General features: G+C 41.3%; 4 non-coding genes and 6 pseudogenes across 4 annotated transcripts; all 10 read left to right on the top strand.

Annotated features, from left to right (window-relative positions):
• Nucleotides 1-505: 505 nt before the first annotated feature.
• LOC120043505 lies at nt 506-624 on the top strand. Its single transcript, XR_005476463.1, has one exon. It is a non-coding gene; the product is annotated as a 5S ribosomal RNA (ribosomal RNA).
• A 694-nt stretch (nt 625-1,318) lies between these two features.
• Nucleotides 1,319-1,466, top strand: LOC120043518 (annotated as a pseudogene).
• Nucleotides 1,467-2,150: 684 nt separating this feature from the next.
• Nucleotides 2,151-2,269, top strand: LOC120043504. The gene has a single exon (XR_005476462.1). It is a non-coding gene; the product is annotated as a 5S ribosomal RNA (ribosomal RNA).
• Nucleotides 2,270-2,959: 690 nt separating this feature from the next.
• Nucleotides 2,960-3,107, top strand: LOC120043517 (annotated as a pseudogene).
• A 7,072-nt stretch (nt 3,108-10,179) lies between these two features.
• Nucleotides 10,180-10,329, top strand: LOC120043526 (annotated as a pseudogene).
• Nucleotides 10,330-17,420: 7,091 nt separating this feature from the next.
• On the top strand, nt 17,421-17,567 carry LOC120043521 (annotated as a pseudogene).
• Nucleotides 17,568-18,242: 675 nt separating this feature from the next.
• On the top strand, nt 18,243-18,361 carry LOC120043540. Its single transcript, XR_005476477.1, has one exon. It is a non-coding gene; the product is annotated as a 5S ribosomal RNA (ribosomal RNA).
• A 691-nt stretch (nt 18,362-19,052) lies between these two features.
• On the top strand, nt 19,053-19,199 carry LOC120043520 (annotated as a pseudogene).
• A 685-nt stretch (nt 19,200-19,884) lies between these two features.
• Nucleotides 19,885-20,003, top strand: LOC120043535. The gene has a single exon (XR_005476476.1). It is a non-coding gene; the product is annotated as a 5S ribosomal RNA (ribosomal RNA).
• Nucleotides 20,004-20,694: 691 nt separating this feature from the next.
• On the top strand, nt 20,695-20,841 carry LOC120043519 (annotated as a pseudogene).
• Nucleotides 20,842-22,134: the final 1,293 nt, after the last annotated feature.

Raw genomic sequence — 22,134 nt, 5'->3', positions numbered from 1 at the left:
TATGTTGCGAAATGCAGCATTGTATTTATGCCACGCTGGTACTTCAATCAAGAGATAGTTGAGAAGCCACTCTAACCCCCCCCCCGGTCATGATGTGTCATACGCGCCCCATGCGCTTCCAATATGAAATTGTCCATACATGCGTTCCTCCTTAGCACAGAACAATGCAATAGGTTTTCAACATCCAGAGCTTTTGTGTATTTATTGTGGCTAGTAGGATAGCTGCATGGGAAACTGTTGCTGATGATGTATTTGTCAGAAGTCATTGTATTTGTCCGTTTTTTCCCACAAGGCTGAAATATGTGCCCTCGCTTAGAAATGTTTGCAAGGTTTGTTTGTATTTCATCCAACTATCTGTGCTAAAAAGTGATGGCTACAGTATATGTAATTTCTTCCACTTTTTGAGTGAGCCAAAGTTCAAGCTGCTTATCTAATTGGTGAGAATGCAATGTCTGTTTATCAGACTCACTTTGACTTTATATGGTGTACCAAGAGATGTACCTTCGCTTACGGCCATACCAGCCTGAATATGCCCGATCTCGTCTGATCTCGGAAGCTAAGCAGGGTCGGGCCTGGTTAGTACTTGGATGGGAGACCGCCTGGGAATACCAGGTGCTGTAAGCCTTTTGTCCACTAGGGGGTGTGGCATTATTTCATCAGCAACACTGCCTTGTAGTAAGCATTTGATGCTGAATTGACTAAATGCAGCTTCTATGGGCTAGTCTCCCCTGCCCTTTTAATACGATCAAAGTTCCTTGTGTTGTCAGGGAGCAACTGCCTTTTATGCATAAGACAAATAAGAATATTGTTACTGAATGCAGCTTGTGTGTGCTCTGTGCTCCCTCGCCCTGTTCAAATGATCAAAGGAAATAATGCTGGTGAGGAGTGGAACTGGACTGGTGTCTGATGGCCCTGTGTTTTCCATGTTGGAATTACAACCCTTCTTTTATGGAGTAAATCAAAAGCACAAGAGAATCTGAGATGTTATCGATAATAAATCAATTGGTTTCATGCATTTGTCTGTGTGTGTGTGTGTGTGTCTGAATGTGATTGTATTTCGTCATATCGCAAACATTTGTGATATCAGATAGGGTTAAGATATTAAAAAGTAATTGGTGATTTTTTCGACAGTGTTGCATGATGGGAATCTAGTGGTTCACTGATATAATCTAGTAAACAAAATAAACTACTTTTTCACTACTCTGTGTGCAAGTGCATTCCTAAACGGCATTTAACGCAGGTCGATGTGATATGATATTATCAGAACACAAAGTGGTTACCGTTAGCGGAAAATGTTGGCACTGGAGACACTTTTCCTCCACTAAGCAGAAGAGATACCGTGATCAAGAAGGTGGTTCACCCGGTGTGGGGCTCAGCCATTGCACTCTGGCTGTGCTGACCCCTTGCGAATTTTCCAAATGTGGGAATCTCGATTGCAAAATTTATGGTAGTGCTCGTTTGAGCTTTACCCTGATGTCTTTGTTAATGATAAACTGTTGCTTGGCGGCAGGCTTAAGGATGACTTGAGTCAACTGACTGTGCTTATGGAGATCTTTGAAGTCAGTTGTGAAGGAGACTTTGTGGACCAATCGAAAGGTGGAAACATTTGTTTGTAGCAAAATATTGTTGGCATTTTGTCGAAACATTATGTTGCGAAATGCAGCATTGTATTTATGCCACGCTGGTACTTCAATCAGGAGATAGTTGAGAAGCCACTCTAACCCCCCCCCGGTCATGATGTGTCATACGCGCCCCATGCGCTTCCAATATGAAATTGTCCATACATGCGTTCCTCCTTAGCACAGAACAATGCAATAGGTTTTCAACATCCAGAGCTTTTGTGTATTTATTGTGGCTAGTAGGATAGCTGCATGGGAAACTGTTGCTGATGATGTATTTGTCAGAAGTCATTGTATTTGTCCGTTTTTTCCCACAAGGCTGAAATATGTGCCCTCGCTTAGAAATGTTTGCAAGGTTTGTTTGTATTTCATCCAACTATCTGTGCTAAAAAGTGATGGCTACAGTATATGTAATTTCTTCCACTTTTTGAGTGAGCCAAAGTTCAAGCTGCTTATCTAATTGGTGAGAATGCAATGTCTGTTTATCAGACTCACTTTGACTTTATATGGTGTACCAAGAGATGTACCTTCGCTTACGGCCATACCAGCCTGAATATGCCCGATCTCGTCTGATCTCGGAAGCTAAGCAGGGTCGGGCCTGGTTAGTACTTGGATGGGAGACCGCCTGGGAATACCAGGTGCTGTAAGCCTTTTGTCCACTAGGGGGTGTGGCATTATTTCATCAGCAACACTGCCTTGTAGTAAGCATTTGATGCTGAATTGACTAAATGCAGCTTCTATGGGCTAGTCTCCCCTGCCCTTTTAATACGATCAAAGTTCCTTGTGTTGTCAGGGAGCAACTGCCTTTTATGCATAAGACAAATAAGAATATTGTTACTGAATGCAGCTTGTGTGTGCTCTGTGCTCCCTCGCCCTGTTCAAATGATCAAAGGAAATAATGCTGGTGAGGAGTGGAACTGGACTGGTGTCTGATGGCCCTGTGTTTTCCATGTTGGAATTACAACCCTTCTTTTATGGAGTAAATCAAAAGCACAAGAGAATCTGAGATGTTATCGATAATAAATCAATTGGTTTCATGCATTTGTCTGTGTGTGTGTGTGTGTCTGAATGTGATTGTATTTCGTCATATCGCAAACATTTGTGATATCAGATGGGTTAAGATATTAAAAAGTAATTGGTGATTTTTTCGACAGTGTTGCATGATGGGAATCTAGTGGTTCACTGATATAATCTAGTAAACAAAATAAACTACTTTTTCACTACTCTGTGTGCAAGTGCATTCCTAAACGGCATTTAACGCAGGTCGATGTGATATGATATTATCAGAACACAAAGTGGTTACCGTTAGCGGAAAATGTTGGCACTGGAGACACTTTCCTCCACTAAGCAGAAGAGATACCGTGATCAAGAAGGTGGTTCACCCGGTGTGGGGCTCAGCCATTGCACTCTGGCTGTGCTGACCCCTTGCGAATTTTCCAAATGTGGGAATCTCGATTGCAAAATTTATGGTAGTGCTCGTTTGAGCTTTACCCTGATGTCTTTGTTAATGATAAACTGTTGCTTGGCGGCAGGCTTAAGGATGACTTGAGTCAACTGACTGTGCTTATGGAGATCTTTGAAGTCAGTTGTGAAGGAGACTTTGTGGACCAATCGAAAGGTGGAAACATTTGTTTGTAGCAAAATATTGTTGGCATTTTGTCGAAACATTATGTTGCGAAATGCAGCATTGTATTTATGCCACGCTGGTACTTCAATCAGGAGATAGTTGAGAAGCCACTCTAACCCCCCCCCGGTCATGATGTGTCATACGCGCCCCATGCGCTTCCAATATGAAATTGTCCATACATGCGTTCCTCCTTAGCACAGAACAATGCAATAGGTTTTCAACATCCAGAGCTTTTGTGTATTTATTGTGGCTAGTAGGATAGCTGCATGGGAAACTGTTGCTGATGATGTATTTGTCAGAAGTCATTGTATTTGTCCGTTTTTTCCCACAAGGCTGAAATATGTGCCCTCGCTTAGAAATGTTTGCAAGGTTTGTTTGTATTTCATCCAACTATCTGTGCTAAAAAGTGATGGCTACAGTATATGTAATTTCTTCCACTTTTTGAGTGAGCCAAAGTTCAAGCTGCTTATCTAATTGGTGAGAATGCAATGTCTGTTTATCAGACTCACTTTGACTTTATATGGTGTACCAAGAGATGTACCTTCGCTTACGGCCATACCAGCCTGAATACGCACCTGTTGTTGGGTAATTGACACAGGTGTGAGTGATTGCGCTGAGTCTGAGTGTTTGCTCCAGAGAGTTTGTGTTTGAGTTTTTGGGCTTTTTGAAGTACAATCTCCTTTTTGTGAATTGATTAAGTTTGAGTTATAGTTTGGGGTTGTTCCCCGACAGCATATTGCTGTTTGGGGGACTTTCCTCCTGTCGTTTTTGAGGATGGATACAATGGCTTGGACCCACGCTGGTAAAAAGATGACGAACAAAGGAAACATGGAAAATGGCGCTACAACAAGACACAAGCAAAAGTATGAAAAGAATTTAACAGTGGCTGTGGAAATTATGGGAGAGGAGAAAATTACAATGATGGAGCTATTGAGAGGGATTAAAGAAGTTTGTGGACTGGTCTGCGGATGTCGGGTCAAAGATGAAAAACGATATGAAGTGACGCTATCAAGTGCGAGAGGGAAGGAAAAACTGATGGATGGATTTAAAATCCGGAGCTGTCGAATCATGGGAAAGGATCTTTCGCTGGATGAGATGGTTGTATCCTTCTTAAACCTCCCAGTATATATTACAGACGAGGACATCACAGAACGGCTAAGAGCATGGGGTGTGTCTGCTGTATCACCGGTGAAAAGGCGCTACTGGCCAGGGACGGAAGTTGCCGATGGGACGCGCTTCTGCAAAGTAAAGTTCACAGACACTGTGCGCTCGCTGCCATATTCGGCCAAATTTGAAACGATGGAAGGGGCTGAGTATTTTAGAGTAATACACGATCGTCAGGTGAAGGTCTGTAGGCTGTGTATCCAGCCAGGGCACGTGCTACGTGAGTGCCCTGATTTCGCATGTCATAAGTGTGGTGAGCAGGGGCATTACGCACGAGAGTGCAATGGGAGAAGAGAGCGCGGTTGTGTTGGATGCGGGAGGAGTGTTGCGCAGTGCTCATGTTCCCATGGTGAAGATGCTCATGACTTGGCATCACAGGTCTTCAGCGGAAATAGTGTCATGGAGGAGAGCGAGATGGAAGGAACGGGGGATGAGATCGGCATGAGCGAGCAGTCCCAGGGAGAGAGGGAGGGCGAAGAAGACCAGAGGCAGTCGGAGGATGAAGCAGAGACGGGGCCTTGTCCTGTAGGAAAGGAGGCATTAAAGGATGGAGGGATAAGTTCAAGCCTGGATGATGTGGAGTTGGAGGGCGTTCCTCGTGGAGAGGGGGGGGTAGAGTGGTTTGAAAAAGAAGCACATGGAGAGGCATTGGCTTCGGGTTCTGCAGGTGAAGTGGAGATCCCGACTGGGTCTGAAGTCCAGGGAGGCTACTCTAGGGAGGTGGATCCTGCAAGGGATGACTCTTATAAACGAAAAGGGTCGGAAGAAGAGCTGACGGAGGAAGAGAAGGAGCACATACAATCTCTGCGGAGGGAGAGTAAAAGGAACATGATTACCAGGAAAAAAAAAAGGTAAAAGATCAATCAGGAAGGACTGGATTCATCCCCTCCTCTTTATATTCATAATGGTGAGAGTTGTATCTATCAACACTAATGGACTTCGTAGCAAAGAAAAGCTAGAGCTAGTGTTGGAAGCCTTTTCTGCGGACATACTATGTCTTCAGGAGACTCATTGGACTGAGCCGTATATGGACAATGTAAGGCAGAGATGGAATGGACAAATATACGTAAGTAATGGTACTGTGCGGGCATGTGGGGTAGCTATTTTGGTAAAACACAATGTTGTGTCTAATATAAATTTGTTATGTGCTGACACTGTGGGTCGAATGGTGGGAGTGGGTTTCACTTATCAAGATGTAGAGTACTCGTTATACAATGTGTATGCTCCTAATAAAGAAATTGATAGGAGGGTTATGTTTATGTCAATGGGGGGATTATGTGGGAAGAACTGTCTGCTTGTGGGAGATTTTAATGTATGGATGGATAGGCTAGATGCCTCAAGTAGCGCACATTTTGGCTCTGACTCATCTAGGGGAGCGCTAGTAAGGCTAATGCGGGATGAGGATTGGGTGGATATATGGAGGGAGAGGAATCCAGATAAGCGGGTGTTCTCTCGAAGACAAGTGGTGAGGGGTGAGCTCAAGCAGTCACGTATAGATTTGTGTCTCGCTCATAGAGAGGTTGCGCACTTGGTTGCGGGGGTAGAGTATTCTCAGACATTTTTTAGTGACCATGATGCTCTGCTTTTCCGGCTGGGTGCATCAGGGGAGGGGAGGGGGGGGGGGTTTGTGGTGTCTTAATGCCAGTCTGCTGAAGGATGAGGGGTTTAAGGCAGCAGTGAAAGAGTGTGTGAAAGACGCCGTGTCAGATCCTCTATTTGAGTCTGATGTGAGTGTGTGGTGGGAAGGATTAAAAGGGGAGTTCAAGAGGCTGGCAATATCTAGTGCAAGACAGGCAAATGTGTTAAGGAGGAGGGAGGAGAGGATTCTTAAATCCCGCCTGTTATTGGAATTAGAAAAGGTAGAAAACTGTCCAGGCTATGATGTTACAGAGTACCTGAGGGTGAGGGAGGAGTTGAGGGTAGTAGAGAGGCACAGGTGTATGGGGGCAGTGGTGAGGAGTAGAGCACAGTATGTGGTGGATGGGGAGAAGAATACTGCTTTTTTCCTGGGGTTAGAAAGGAGGATGCAGGAAAGGAGTTTTCTAACGGAGCTGTTAAATGAGAGAGGGGAGAGGGTGACAGATCTGGAAGGAATTTTAAATACAGTGCATTCCTTTTATAAGGGCTTATTTACGTCGGGCGGGGTAGATGAAGTGAGTATGAGAAGAGTGCTAGAAGCAGTGGAGGCTAGGGTGTCGACTGAGGATGCAGAGATGTGTGATGCTGATTTTACATTGGCAGAGATTAAAGCTGCTATCTTGGGCCTGAACTTAAATAAGAGCCCGGGTTCAGATGGTCTGACTGCAGAATTTTACCGAGAGTTTAGGGACATACTGGCCCCACTGATGCTGCGTGTGTATGTGTGTATGGAGGAGAAGAGGGTAGTCCCTGAATCTTTAGCTATGGGTGTGTTGACTATGTTATATAAAGGGAAGGGGAGCAGACTGAAATTAGAGAACTACAGACCAATAACCCTTTTGAACTCAGACAATAAGGTGCTAGCTAAGATAATGGCAAATAGGTTGAATAAGGTGATGGGAAGCATCATAGCACCTACTCAGGCCTATGGAGTTCCAGGGCGGGATGTAGTGGACACCCTCTGCACTATCCGAGATGTAGTGAAGCAGATGCAGGAAGTGGGAGGGGCGGTGCTCTGTCTAGATCTGAATAAAGCTTTTGATCGGGTGGAGCATCGGTTCCTATTAGAGGCTTTGGCAAGATTTGGGTTCGGGCCTCGTCTTAAAGAATGGGTGAAGCTTTTGTATGGGTCAGCTTGCAGTGTCGTTAAATGTAATGGTGTGCTAACTGATTCCTTTCCCCTGGGCAGGTCTGTTAGGCAGGGTTGTCCATTGTCTGCATTGCTATACAGCATCTCAGTAGAGCCTTTAGCGGCGTTTGTAAAGCGTGATGGAGGAGTGCATGGAGTGGACCTCCCGGGGGGAGGCGTCAGTGTAATGCATCATTATGCTGATGATACCACATGTACTGTGCGGGATGGAGAGAGTGTGAATTGTCTGATGAAGTGTTTTGATGTGTATGGGAGAGCTTCTGGGGCTAAGGTGAATGTAGAAAAGTCACAAATGTTATGTGCTGATGATAATGTTATAAGTACATGTAACATTCCTTTTAAGACTGTTAAGGGGCATGTGAGAATTTTAGGTGTGAATATTGGGGTAGATGAGCGGGAGGCGAGGGACTTAACTTGGACAGGGGTGATTAATAAAATAAAGACGACTTTAAATTGTTGGAAACAAAGGAAATTAAAATTGAGGGGGAAAGTGGTGGTGGTGAATGCATTGTTGATGTCCAAATGTGTGTATACCTTAGGGGTTATGGACATGCCGGAATGGGTTCTGAAGGGAATTAATAATTTAGTGTCTGATTTCCTGTGGGGTGGGAAGGGGGTGAAGATTGCTCACGATGTGATGATAGCAAATTATGATAGGGGTGGGTTGAGATTAATAGATCTGGAAGTGAAGTTAAAAGCCATGAGGGTTAAGAGAGTGCAACGGTTTTTGTATGGGGAGGAGGGTCAGGGGTGGAAGGAGTTTTTCAGACATTGGTTGCATAGGAGTGGAGGTTGTGGGGATTACGGGTTGTTAATGTGTTTTAAGCCTAGCATGTATGCAGAGGTGCCTGAGTTTTACCAGGAGGTGTTCAGGGCCTGGGCAGAGTTCTTACCGCAGGTAAGTTATGAGTGTGACTCTATAGGGGTGATTTTGAATATACCAGTTTTTCTGAACCCAATGCTGAAATCAGAGGGAAAGATGATGGAGAGTAAGGTAATAATGAAGGCAGGCATGATAAGAGTGAGGGACTTTAGGTATGAGGTGGTGCCGGGGTTCCTGCCTGATCAGGCGATCGTAGATACTGTCTGGGGTATAGATGAAGATGTCAGAAAAGGGACGGTGTTGCGAATGTATGAGAGGATAAAGGAGTGTGTTCCAGGGGAGTGGGTGAGGCTGCTGGACAATCATTCGAGTAATGGAGTCTTAGAGACCTTGCCTGAGATGAAGGTGAAATGTGGAGAAACCATGCAAGCCTTATCCTCTACTCAGGTGAGGGCCTTATACTGGGCGATTATTACCAGGAAGGTCAGAGCGCCGGCATCGGAGAAAGTGTGGAGGCAAGTTTTTCCAGGGATGGAAGTTGAGACGTTGTGGGAAAACATGGTAGTGAGGCTCAACAGTCTAGAATGTACCCATTTTGACTTTATGTTGAGGCACAACCGTGTTTTTACTAAGGTGGTGTTACATCAGGTAGACAGGTCAGTGTCTCGTGTGTGTGATGTATGTAGAGATGAGGATGAAAATCTGATGCACATGATGTTTGAATGTGTTGATGTGGCGGGGTTTTATGTGAGGTTGAGGGAAATGTTAGAAAGGTACTGGGGAGAAGAGATAATAGGTGGGGTTGATTGGAGGTGGTTGGTATTGTTTGGAGTGGGTCAGCATGTGAGGGGGGTGAATATTGTATTGTTGAATTTTATGCTATCACATGCAAGGTATGCGGTATATTCTAGGAGGAACTTGGCAAGGTTTGAGGGAAAGAGGGTGACAGTGTGGAAGGTATTTGAAGGATTGATAAGGAAGGATGTAGATTTGATGTATAGGTCTAAGCAGGAGGATTTTGAGAGGGTGTTTATGAAGGATTGTGGATTTATTACTGTGGGGGAGGATGGTGGTTTGGTGTATGGGTTTTGATGTGTAAAGTGTTGGAGATATTATTTTTTATTTATTTATTTATTTATTTATTTTTTTTTTTTTTTTGTGGAATTTGTCTTAATAAAGTCTTGTATGCATTGGTTGTATAATTCTGGTATTTTAATTTCTTTGGGTTCTTTGATTTGATAGGGGGTGAATTGTTTGCCTGCCTATGTTTAGAAATGTATTGATTGAAATGGTTTTTGCATATTGAATTTGTAAATATTGTAAAACAAGAATTTTTTATAATAAAAAAAAAAAAAATAAAATAAAATATGCCCGATCTCGTCTGATCTCGGAAGCTAAGCAGGGTCGGGCCTGGTTAGTACTTGGATGGGAGACCGCCTGGGAATACCAGGTGCTGTAAGCCTTTTGTCCACTAGGGGGTGTGGCATTATTTCATCAGCAACACTGCCTTGTAGTAAGCATTTGATGCTGAATTGACTAAATGCAGCTTCTATGGGCTAGTCTCCCCTGCCCTTTTAATACGATCAAAGTTCCTTGTGTTGTCAGGGAGCAACTGCCTTTTATGCATAAGACAAATAAGAATATTGTTACTGAATGCAGCTTGTGTGTGCTCTGTGCTCCCTCGCCCTGTTCAAATGATCAAAGGAAATAATGCTGGTGAGGAGTGGAACTGGACTGGTGTCTGATGGCCCTGTGTTTTCCATGTTGGAATTACAACCCTTCTTTTATGGAGTAAATCAAAAGCACAAGAGAATCTGAGATGTTATCGATAATAAATCAATTGGTTTCATGCATTTGTCTGTGTGTGTGTGTGTGTGTGTCTGAATGTGATTGTATTTCGTCATATCGCAAACATTTGTGATATCAGATAGGGTTAAGATATTAAAAAGTAATTGGTGATTTTTTCGACAGTGTTGCATGATGGGAATCTAGTGGTTCACTGATATAATCTAGTAAACAAAATAAACTACTTTTTCACTACTCTGTGTGCAAGTGCATTCCTAAACGGCATTTAACGCAGGTCGATGTGATATGATATTATCACAACAAAAAGTGGTTCCCGTTAGCGGAAAATGTTGGCACTGGAGAGACTTGCCCTCCACTAAGCAGAAGAGATACTGTGATCAAGAAGGTGGTTGACCCAGTGTGGGGCTCAGCCATTCCACTCTGGCTGGGCTGACCCCTTTTGAATTTTCCAAATGTGGGAATCTCGAATGCAAAATTTATGGTAGTGGTCGTTTGCAAAATTTATGGTAGTGGTCGTTTGCGCTGTACCCTGATATCTTTGTTAATGATAAACTGTTGCTTGGCGGCAGGCTTAAGGATGACTTGAGTCAACCGACTGTGCTTATGGAGATCTTTGAAGTCAGTTGTGAAAGAGACTTTGTGGACCAATCGAAAGGTGGAAACATTTGTTTGTAGCAAAACATTGTTGGCATTTTGTCTAAACATTATGTTGCGAAATGCAGCATTGTATTTATGCCACGCTGGTACTTCAATCAAGAGATAGTTGAGAAGCCACTCTAACCCCCCCCCGGTCATGATGTGTCATACGCGCCCCATGCGCTTCCAATATGAAATTGTCCATACATGCGTTCCTCCTTAGCACAGAACAATGCAATAGGTTTTCAACATCCAGAGCTTTTGTGTATTTATTGTGGCTAGTAGGATAGCTGCATGGGAAACTGTTGCTGATGATGTATTTGTCAGAAGTCATTGTATTTGTCCGTTTTTTCCCACAAGGCTGAAATATGTGCCCTCGCTTAGAAATGTTTGCAAGGTTTGTTTGTATTTCATCCAACTATCTGTGCTAAAAAGTGATGGCTACAGTATATGTAATTTCTTCCACTTTTTGAGTGAGCCAAAGTTCAAGCTGCTTATCTAATTGGTGAGAATGCAATGTCTGTTTATCAGACTCACTTTGACTTTATATGGTGTACCAAGAGATGTACCTTCGCTTACGGCCATACCAGCCTGAATACGCCCCTTTTTGGAAGTTTCAGGAAGTGAGTGAGCAGCAGGTGTTGGATTGTTTGTGAATTGTTTGTAGAGAGAAAATCGTTTTTGGTTTTGCTGGTTTATATACTTTAAGTTTGGAATTTTGTGTGGGGAGTGTAGCTTATTTTCTTTGTAAATATTTGCGTTTTTATCCCCCAACGGCGTGAGCTGTTTGGGGGATTCTAAGTAAAATAATTGGACGGATACAATGGCTTCGACATCAAGAATAACAACAACAATGAGAATGGACAACGGAGAAAAAAGAGCGTCGAATGAAGAGTTGAGGAGAAGAAAATATGAGAAAGAATTGACGGTGAACGTGGAAGTTATTGGAGAAGAAAAAATAACAACGATGGAATTGCTGAGAGGAATAAAAGAAGTATGTGGAATGATATTGGGATGTAGAATGAAGGACAGAAATAAGTACGAAATAACCATGTCACACGCGAAAGGAAAAGAAAGACTACTAGACGGGCTAAAAATAAAGAGCTGCCAAATAATGGCGAAAGAACTGGGAAATGATGAACTTGTGGTGTCCTTTTTGAACATGCCGGCATATATTACGGATGAGGAAATACATGACAAATTACAAGGATGGAATGTGAACGCAACAACACCAATCAAGAGGAGGATGTGGCCAGGAACGGACATTGTGGACGGGACGAGATTTTGTAAGGTGAAGTTTACGGACAGTGTGCAATCATTACCTTACTCAACCAAATTCAACACTGTAGAAGGATTTGAATATTTCCGAGTGATCCACGATAACCAAGTGAAGGTATGTAGACTATGTATTCAACCGGGACACATACTCAAAGAATGTCCAGAATTTGTATGTCATAAATGTGGTGAACAAGGACATTATGCCAGAGAATGTTCGAACATCGGTGATATGTGTAGAAGGTGTGACAGACCTAAGGACAGATGTAAATGTAAGAAGGAAAAGGATGTCTTATTTCTGCAAACACTGGACCTCATTACTGAAGAAGAGGTTGAGAGGAGTGAGACTATGGAGGGGGAGGAAGAGAGTGATATGGAAAGTGTGTCGCAGGTGATTCCAGAGACAGCTATAGATATGCTTGGAGAGTATGTAATGCCTTCTGGCAGTACTCGAGACGCAGTCTTGGTCTCTGCTGCTGACAAGGTGGAGCAGCAGCACATGATTGGTGAATTGGATACACAGGTAGAGATGGTGCAGGGTGCTTCTCAGGTGCCTGAACCAGCTTTAAACCTGTGTGAAAATGAAACCAAGGAGAGGGCTGGGTCCACTGGAGTTGATGGCACTGTTAAAGAATGTTTTACAAAAGGCTTGGATGTTGCTCCCCTTACAAGTACAAGTCAGGAGTCAGACGAAGAAATAGATATTGAGGATTTTCAGCGGTTTGCTAGAAATAAGAGAGCATTAGTGAAAGCTAAGGAGGTGACGGGATCTGGAAAAAAGAAAAAGTCTATTTTGAAATGACATGTTTGTTTTTGGCTATATTTCTGCATATATTAACAATGATTAGAGTTGCATCACTAAATGGCAACAGTTTAAGAAATATGAACAAATTGGAGCAGGTTTTGGTGTCTGTTGAAACGGACATGTGGTGTTTTCAAGAGACTAATTGGACGGACGCCAAAATGCTGGAAATTAAGAGCAAATGGTCTGAGCTCATTTTTTGTAGTCACGGAAGTGATAAAACATGTGGAGTGGCTATTTTGGTAAAAAATGATGTGGTTAAAAATGTCAAGCAGGTATATGCAGATAATCAGGGAAGAATTATTGTTATTGAGTTTGAAGTGCAAAATGTCATTTTTCGTCTAATTAATGTTTATGCTTCGAATATTGAAGCGGAAAGGAGAGATATGTTTAATAACCTAAGAACACTGTGTTCAGAGAACTGTATACTAGTAGGAGATTTTAACGTGAAGTGTACTAGAATGGATGTCTCGAGATGTGATAGTTTCAGACATGATTCGTCTAGAAATGCTTTACGGGAATTAATGAATAAGGAAAATCTTGTAGATATATGGAGGGCTGAAAATGTAAATAGAAGAGAGTTTTCGAGAAGGCAGGTGGTGTTAAATGAACTAAAACAAAGTAGAATTGATTTATGTTTAGCAAAGGTAGATGTGGTACAGCAGGTTCAGAAGATGACATATAATTTTACAGCATACAGTGATCATGCAGTAATGTCATTTCAGATAGGTTTTGCTGTGGAGATGAGGGGGGGAGGTGTCTGGTGTTTAAATGCCAGTCTGTTAAAGGAAGAAAGTTATATAAAGGAAATTGTTGAATGTATCGAGGATGAAATGTCTAATGTACTGTTAAAAGAGAATGTGTGTTTATGGTGGGAGGAAGTGAAAGTTAAAGTAAAAAACAGGAGTATTAGGTACTCTAAAAATCGTAACCGTTTAGATAAGCAGAAAGAAAAAATGCTTAGAAATAGGATGTTACATGAACTTGAAAAGGCTGATGCTGATCCAGACTATGATGTTGTGAACTATTTGAAAATCCATGCAGAGCTAGGGTTTTATGAAAAAAAGAAATGTTTAGGGGCTATTGTTAGGAGTAAGGCACAGTACGCCTTGGAGGGAGAGAAATGTACTTCCTTTTTTCTGGGGCTTGAAAAACGAAAGAAATTTAAGAGTTATATTGTAGAATTAGAAAATGAAAAAGGTGTAAAGGTAAATGATTTTGTTGACATCTTAGATTCAGTTGAATCCTTTTACAGAAATCTTTATAAAAAGAATGATGTGGACAAAGTGTGTGTTGCAAAAGTGTTGGAGAAAATCAGTGCCAAAGTATCTCAGGCAGATAGAATGATGTGTGATGAAGATATTTCAATTGTGGAAATCAAGAAAGCAATTGAGAACACTCAAGGAAATAAAAGTCCAGGTTTGGATGGTTTAACAAATGAATTCTATAAAGCTTTTGTGGATATTTTGGCACCCATTTTATTGAAGGTTTTTCAGTATATGGAAGAGAATAAGGAAATCCCTGAGTCTATGTCAATTGGTATGTTAACCATCTTGTTTAAAAATAGAGGCAGTAGGTTAAAGTTAGAAAATTATAGGCCTATTAGTCTTCTGAATTCAGATTATAAAATACTGACTAAAGTTTTGGCTAATAGGATGAAAATGGTGATTGGAAGTATTATTACATCAACACAAGCCTACGGAATACCCGGAAGAGATGTTGCCGATGTAATTTGTACAATTAGAGATGTTGTTAATCAAATGAAAAATGAAGGTGGTATAGTTTTAAGTTTAGATTTTAAGAAAGCTTTTGATAAAGTGGAACATAGTTTTCTACTACAGACTTTGGAGAGGTTTGGTTTTGGGCCAAAATTTGTATCTTGGATTAACTTGTTGTATAGTGGAGCAAAAAGTTGTGTTAAATGTAACGGAGTGTTAACAGATACTTTCCCTATAGAGAGGTCAGTAAGGCAGGGTTGTCCTTTGTCAGCTCTGTTGTACAGTGTTTCTACGGAACCTTTAGCTGTTTTAATACTTGGAGACAAAGAGGTGAGGGGTGTTGGAATCCCAGGTGGTGGTGTCAGTGTTATACATCAGTACGCTGATGACACTACTTTTACTGTGAAGGATGTAGGTAGCATTGAAAGCATTATGAAAATCATAGATATCTATTGTAAGGCATCGGGGGCTGAAGTTAATATAGAGAAGACGGAAATTATGTTCTTTGGGGATATCAATGCAAATAAGTGTGAGATTCCATTTAAGGTAGCTAAGGATTTTATGAAGGTGCTGGGAGTACATATTGGTGTAGAGGAGAAAGAGGCAAGGGATATAACTTGGACAGGGATCCTCAATAAAATCAAGCAAACTTTGAATTTCTGGAAAAATAGAAAATTAAAGTTAAAAGGTAAAATAATTGTAGTAAATGCTTTGGTATCATCTAAACTTGTGTATGTTTTGGGAGTTCTAGACATGCCAGAGTGGGTTCTAAATGAATTGAATAATGTGGTGTCTAATTTTATATGGGATGGTAAAGGTGTTAGAATTGCGCAGAAAACATTGATAGCAGACTATGATGATGGAGGTTTAAAACTTGTAGATTTGGATGTTAAAAGAAAAGCTATTAGGATAAAAATAGTAAAGAAATATTTGTATGACAGCTTAGATTATGGCTGGAAACATTTTTTCAAAGTCTATTTAGATGAGAGTGGTGGATGTGAAGATAATGGTTTGTTGATGGGTCTTAAAAGGAAAATGTGTGAAAAGGTACCAGATTTTTATAAAGAAGTGTTAAATGCATGGGCAGAGTTGTTGCCTAATGTGTATTATGAGTGTGGGCATATTGACCTAATTATGAATCATCCTGTTTTTCTGAATGAGAAACTTAAGTACAAAGAAAAGGTGTTATATAGTGAAGTATTCATGAGTGCAGGTCTTAGACAAATAAAAGATTACACATATGAGGTAATTCCAGGTTTTTTTCCTGAGGAAGCTATTTTTGATACCATCCATGAATGGGATGTAGAGGTGGGTAGGGGAACAGTGAGAAATATGTATGAGAAGATAAAAGAAAGTATACCAAGTAAATGGGTGGATTTAATAAATAGTGAAGTTGTTAGGGAAGATTTATTTGTCTTTCCAAATTTGTTTATTGGTAACAGTAAGGAGAAGGCTCATTTATCTAGTATCCCAGTGAAAAGATTCTATAAAATAATGGTAGAGAAAAATGTGAAAAGGCCAGCTGCGGAGAAAGTTTGGAAAGGAATTTTTCCGACTTTGGACGTAAAAAAGATATGGAAAACTTTAAATGTAAAATATAATAGTATGGAATGTGAAAGTAACGATTTTAAAATAAGGCATAATCGTATATATACAAAAGTGGTTTTACATCAAATCAATAGGGAAATAAATAGAGAATGTGACTTATGTGGTGAGTCACCGGAAAATTTAATGCATTTGTTTGTGGAATGTAAGGAGTTAAAAGATTTATTTTGTAAAGTAAAGGGAATGATTCATAGAAACTGGGGGGGTGATATTTTGAAAAAATATGTGTGGGATGAATTGGTGTTATTTGGCGTGTCTGGTAAATGTGAGGGTGTTAATGTGGGTTTGTTGAATGTTGTTTTGAGTTTCTTGAGGTATGCTATTTTTTGTAGGAGGAATTATGCTTTTTTTGAGGGGAAGAAGGTAAGGGTGTGGGATATTTTTGTAGTATTGTTAAAGAAGCATATAGATATGTTTTATTGTTATGGAAAGGAATGTTTTGATGAAGCTTTTGTGGAGGGGAGTGGGTTGATTTCAAACGTGGATGGTGGAAGAATCACTTATAATTTTTGAAAGTATTGGTATGTTTATTAATTTATTGGTTTTCATAGTTGTTCGGAAGAGTTGATTTCAACATGCCTGTTTTGTGAGATTGGAATTTATGTTAGGCTTTTATTAGTTTTTGTTGTATTTTATTTATTTGAGTTCTTTGATTTGATAGGGGGTGAATTGTTCACCTGCCTATGTTAGTCTCGGTTTTTGTGTATTGTACATTTGATAAAATATTGTAATTGAAACTTTTTTATAATAAAAAAAAAAAAAAAAAAAAATATGCCCGATCTCGTCTGATCTCGGAAGCTAAGCAGGGTCGGGCCTGGTTAGTACTTGGATGGGAGACCGCCTGGGAATACCAGGTGCTGTAAGCCTTTTGTCCACTAGGGGGTGTGGCATTATTTCATCAGCAACACTGCCTTGTAGTAAGCATTTGATGCTGAATTGACTAAATGCAGCTTCTATGGGCTAGTCTCCCCTGCCCTTTTAATACGATCAAAGTTCCTTGTGTTGTCAGGGAGCAACTGCCTTTTATGCATAAGACAAATAAGAATATTGTTACTGAATGCAGCTTGTGTGTGCTCTGTGCTCCCTCGCCCTGTTCAAATGATCAAAGGAAATAATGCTGGTGAGGAGTGGAACTGGACTGGTGTCTGATGGCCCTGTGTTTTCCATGTTGGAATTACAACCCTTCTTTTATGGAGTAAATCAAAAGCACAAGAGAATCTGAGATGTTATCGATAATAAATCAATTGGTTTCATGCATTTGTCTGTGTGTGTGTGTGTGTCTGAATGTGATTGTATTTCGTCATATCGCAAACATTTGTGATATCAGATGGGTTAAGATATTAAAAAGTAATTGGTGATTTTTTCGACAGTGTTGCATGATGGGAATCTAGTGGTTCACTGATATAATCTAGTAAACAAAATAAACTACTTTTTCACTACTCTGTGTGCAAGTGCATTCCTAAACGGCATTTAACGCAGGTCGATGTGATATGATATTATCAGAACACAAAGTGGTTACCGTTAGCGGAAAATGTTGGCACTGGAGACACTTTTCCTCCACTAAGCAGAAGAGATACCGTGATCAAGAAGGTGGTTCACCCGGTGTGGGGCTCAGCCATTGCACTCTGGCTGTGCTGACCCCTTGCGAATTTTCCAAATGTGGGAATCCGATTGCAAAATTTATGGTAGTGCTCGTTTGAGCTTTACCCTGATGTCTTTGTTAATGATAAACTGTTGCTTGGCGGCAGGCTTAAGGATGACTTGAGTCAACTGACTGTGCTTATGGAGATCTTTGAAGTCAGTTGTGAAGGAGACTTTGTGGACCAATCGAAAGGTGGAAACATTTGTTTGTAGCAAAATATTGTTGGCATTTTGTCGAAACATTATGTTGCGAAATGCAGCATTGTATTTATGCCACGCTGGTACTTCAATCAGGAGATAGTTGAGAAGCCACTCTAACCCCCCCCCCCGGTCATGATGTGTCATGCGCTTCCAATATGAAATTGTCCATACATGCGTTCCTCCTTAGCACAGAACAATGCAATAGGTTTTCAACATCCAGAGCTTTTGTGTATTTATTGTGGCTAGTAGGATAGCTGCATGGGAAACTGTTGCTGATGATGTATTTGTCAGAAGTCATTGTATTTGTCCGTTTTTTCCCACAAGGCTGAAATATGTGCCCTCGCTTAGAAATGTTTGCAAGGTTTGTTTGTATTTCATCCAACTATCTGTGCTAAAAAGTGATGGCTACAGTATATGTAATTTCTTCCACTTTTTGAGTGAGCCAAAGTTCAAGCTGCTTATCTAATTGGTGAGAATGCAATGTCTGTTTATCAGACTCACTTTGACTTTATATGGTGTACCAAGAGATGTACCTTCGCTTACGGCCATACCAGCCTGAATATGCCCGATCTCGTCTGATCTCGGAAGCTAAGCAGGGTCGGGCCTGGTTAGTACTTGGATGGGAGACCGCCTGGGAATACCAGGTGCTGTAAGCCTTTTGTCCACTAGGGGGTGTGGCATTATTTCATCAGCAACACTGCCTTGTAGTAAGCATTTGATGCTGAATTGACTAAATGCAGCTTCTATGGGCTAGTCTCCCCTGCCCTTTTAATACGATCAAAGTTCCTTGTGTTGTCAGGGAGCAACTGCCTTTTATGCATAAGACAAATAAGAATATTGTTACTGAATGCAGCTTGTGTGTGCTCTGTGCTCCCTCGCCCTGTTCAAATGATCAAAGGAAATAATGCTGGTGAGGAGTGGAACTGGACTGGTGTCTGATGGCCCTGTGTTTTCCATGTTGGAATTACAACCCTTCTTTTATGGAGTAAATCAAAAGCACAAGAGAATCTGAGATGTTATCGATAATAAATCAATTGGTTTCATGCATTTGTCTGTGTGTGTGTGTGTGTCTGAATGTGATTGTATTTCGTCATATCGCAAACATTTGTGATATCAGATGGGTTAAGATATTAAAAAGTAATTGGTGATTTTTTCGACAGTGTTGCATGATGGGAATCTAGTGGTTCACTGATATAATCTAGTAAACAAAATAAACTACTTTTTCACTACTCTGTGTGCAAGTGCATTCCTAAACGGCATTTAACGCAGGTCGATGTGATATGATATTATCAGAACACAAAGTGGTTACCGTTAGCGGAAAATGTTGGCACTGGAGACACTTTTCCTCCACTAAGCAGAAGAGATACCGTGATCAAGAAGGTGGTTCACCCGGTGTGGGGCTCAGCCATTGCACTCTGGCTGTGCTGACCCCTTGCGAATTTTCCAAATGTGGGAATCCGATTGCAAAATTTATGGTAGTGCTCGTTTGAGCTTTACCCTGATGTCTTTGTTAATGATAAACTGTTGCTTGGCGGCAGGCTTAAGGATGACTTGAGTCAACTGACTGTGCTTATGGAGATCTTTGAAGTCAGTTGTGAAGGAGACTTTGTGGACCAATCGAAAGGTGGAAACATTTGTTTGTAGCAAAATATTGTTGGCATTTTGTCGAAACATTATGTTGCGAAATGCAGCATTGTATTTATGCCACGCTGGTACTTCAATCAGGAGATAGTTGAGAAGCCACTCTAACCCCCCCCCCGGTCATGATGTGTCATACGCGCCCCATGCGCTTCCAATATGAAATTGTCCATACATGCGTTCCTCCTTAGCACAGAACAATGCAATAGGTTTTCAACATCCAGAGCTTTTGTGTATTTATTGTGGCTAGTAGGATAGCTGCATGGGAAACTGTTGCTGATGATGTATTTGTCAGAAGTCATTGTATTTGTCCGTTTTTTCCCACAAGGCTGAAATATGTGCCCTCGCTTAGAAATGTTTGCAAGGTTTGTTTGTATTTCATCCAACTATCTGTGCTAAAAAGTGATGGCTACAGTATATGTAATTTCTTCCACTTTTTGAGTGAGCCAAAGTTCAAGCTGCTTATCTAATTGGTGAGAATGCAATGTCTGTTTATCAGACTCACTTTGACTTTATATGGTGTGCCAAGAGATGTACCTTCGCTTACGGCCATACCAGCCTGAATATGCCCGATCTCGTCTGATCTCGGAAGCTAAGCAGGGTCGGGCCTGGTTAGTACTTGGATGGGAGACCGCCTGGGAATACCAGGTGCTGTAAGCCTTTTGTCCACTAGGGGGTGTGGCATTATTTCATCAGCAACACTGCCTTGTAGTAAGCATTTGATGCTGAATTGACTAAATGCAGCTTCTATGGGCTAGTCTCCCCTGCCCTTTTAATACGATCAAAGTTCCTTGTGTTGTCAGGGAGCAACTGCCTTTTATGCATAAGACAAATAAGAATATTGTTACTGAATGCAGCTTGTGTGTGCTCTGTGCTCCCTCGCCCTGTTCAAATGATCAAAGGAAATAATGCTGGTGAGGAGTGGAACTGGACTGGTGTCTGATGGCCCTGTGTTTTCCATGTTGGAATTACAACCCTTCTTTTATGGAGTAAATCAAAAGCACAAGAGAATCTGAGATGTTATCGATAATAAATCAATTGGTTTCATGCATTTGTCTGTGTGTGTGTGTGTGTCTGAATGTGATTGTATTTCGTCATATCGCAAACATTTGTGATATCAGATGGGTTAAGATATTAAAAAGTAATTGGTGATTTTTTCGACAGTGTTGCATGATGGGAATCTAGTGGTTCACTGATATAATCTAGTAAACAAAATAAACTACTTTTTCACTACTCTGTGTGCAAGTGCATTCCTAAACGGCATTTAACGCAGGTCGATGTGATATGATATTATCAGAACACAAAGTGGTTACCGTTAGCGGAAAATGTTGGCACTGGAGACACTTTTCCTCCACTAAGCAGAAGAGATACCGTGATCAAGAAGGTGGTTCACCCGGTGTGGGGCTCAGCCATTGCACTCTGGCTGTGCTGACCCCTTGCGAATTTTCCAAATGTGGGAATCCGATTGCAAAATTTATGGTAGTGCTCGTTTGAGCTTTACCCTGATGTCTTTGTTAATGATAAACTGTTGCTTGGCGGCAGGCTTAAGGATGACTTGAGTCAACTGACTGTGCTTATGGAGATCTTTGAAGTCAGTTGTGAAGGAGACTTTGTGGACCAATCGAAAGGTGGAAACATTTGTTTGTAGCAAAATATTGTTGGCATTTTGTCGAAACATTATGTTGCGAAATGCAGCATTGTATTTATGCCACGCTGGTACTTCAATCAGGAGATAGTTGAGAAGCCACTCTAACCCCCCCCCCGGTCATGATGTGTCATACGCGCCCCATGCGCTTCCAATATGAAATTGTCCATACATGCGTTCCTCCTTAGCACAGAACAATGCAATAGGTTTTCAACATCCAGAGCTTTTGTGTATTTATTGTGGCTAGTAGGATAGCTGCATGGGAAACTGTTGCTGATGATGTATTTGTCAGAAGTCATTGTATTTGTCCGTTTTTTCCCACAAGGCTGAAATATGTGCCCTCGCTTAGAAATGTTTGCAAGGTTTGTTTGTATTTCATCCAACTATCTGTGCTAAAAAGTGATGGCTACAGTATATGTAATTTCTTCCACTTTTTGAGTGAGCCAAAGTTCAAGCTGCTTATCTAATTGGTGAGAATGCAATGTCTGTTTATCAGACTCACTTTGACTTTATATGGTGTGCCAAGAGATGTACCTTCGCTTACGGCCATACCAGCCTGAATACGCACCTGTTGTTGGGTAATTGACACAGGTGTGAGTGATTGCGCTGAGTCTGAGTGTTTGCTCCAGAGAGTTTGTGTTTGAGTTTTTGGGCTTTTTGAAGTACAATCTCCTTTTTGTGAATTGATTAAGTTTGAGTTATAGTTTGGGGTTGTTCCCCGACAGCATATTGCTGTTTGGGGGACTTTCCTCCTGTCGTTTTTGAGGATGGATACAATGGCTTGGACCCACGCTGGTAAAAAGATGACGAACAAAGGAAACATGGAAAATGGCGCTACAACAAGACACAAGCAAAAGTATGAAAAGAATTTAACAGTGGCTGTGGAAATTATGGGAGAGGAGAAAATTACAATGATGGAGCTATTGAGAGGGATTAAAGAAGTTTGTGGACTGGTCTGCGGATGTCGGGTCAAAGATGAAAAACGATATGAAGTGACGCTATCAAGTGCGAGAGGGAAGGAAAAACTGATGGATGGATTTAAAATCCGGAGCTGTCGAATCATGGGAAAGGATCTTTCGCTGGATGAGATGGTTGTATCCTTCTTAAACCTCCAGTATATATTAGACGAGGACATCACAGAACGGC

The sequence above is a fragment of the Salvelinus namaycush genome, unplaced genomic scaffold, assembly GCF_016432855.1.
Source record: "Salvelinus namaycush isolate Seneca unplaced genomic scaffold, SaNama_1.0 Scaffold949, whole genome shotgun sequence".
NCBI lineage: Eukaryota > Metazoa > Chordata > Actinopteri > Salmoniformes > Salmonidae > Salvelinus > Salvelinus namaycush.
Note: the sequence above shows the minus strand (reverse complement) of the source record. Positions and strands in the feature narration are given on the sequence as shown.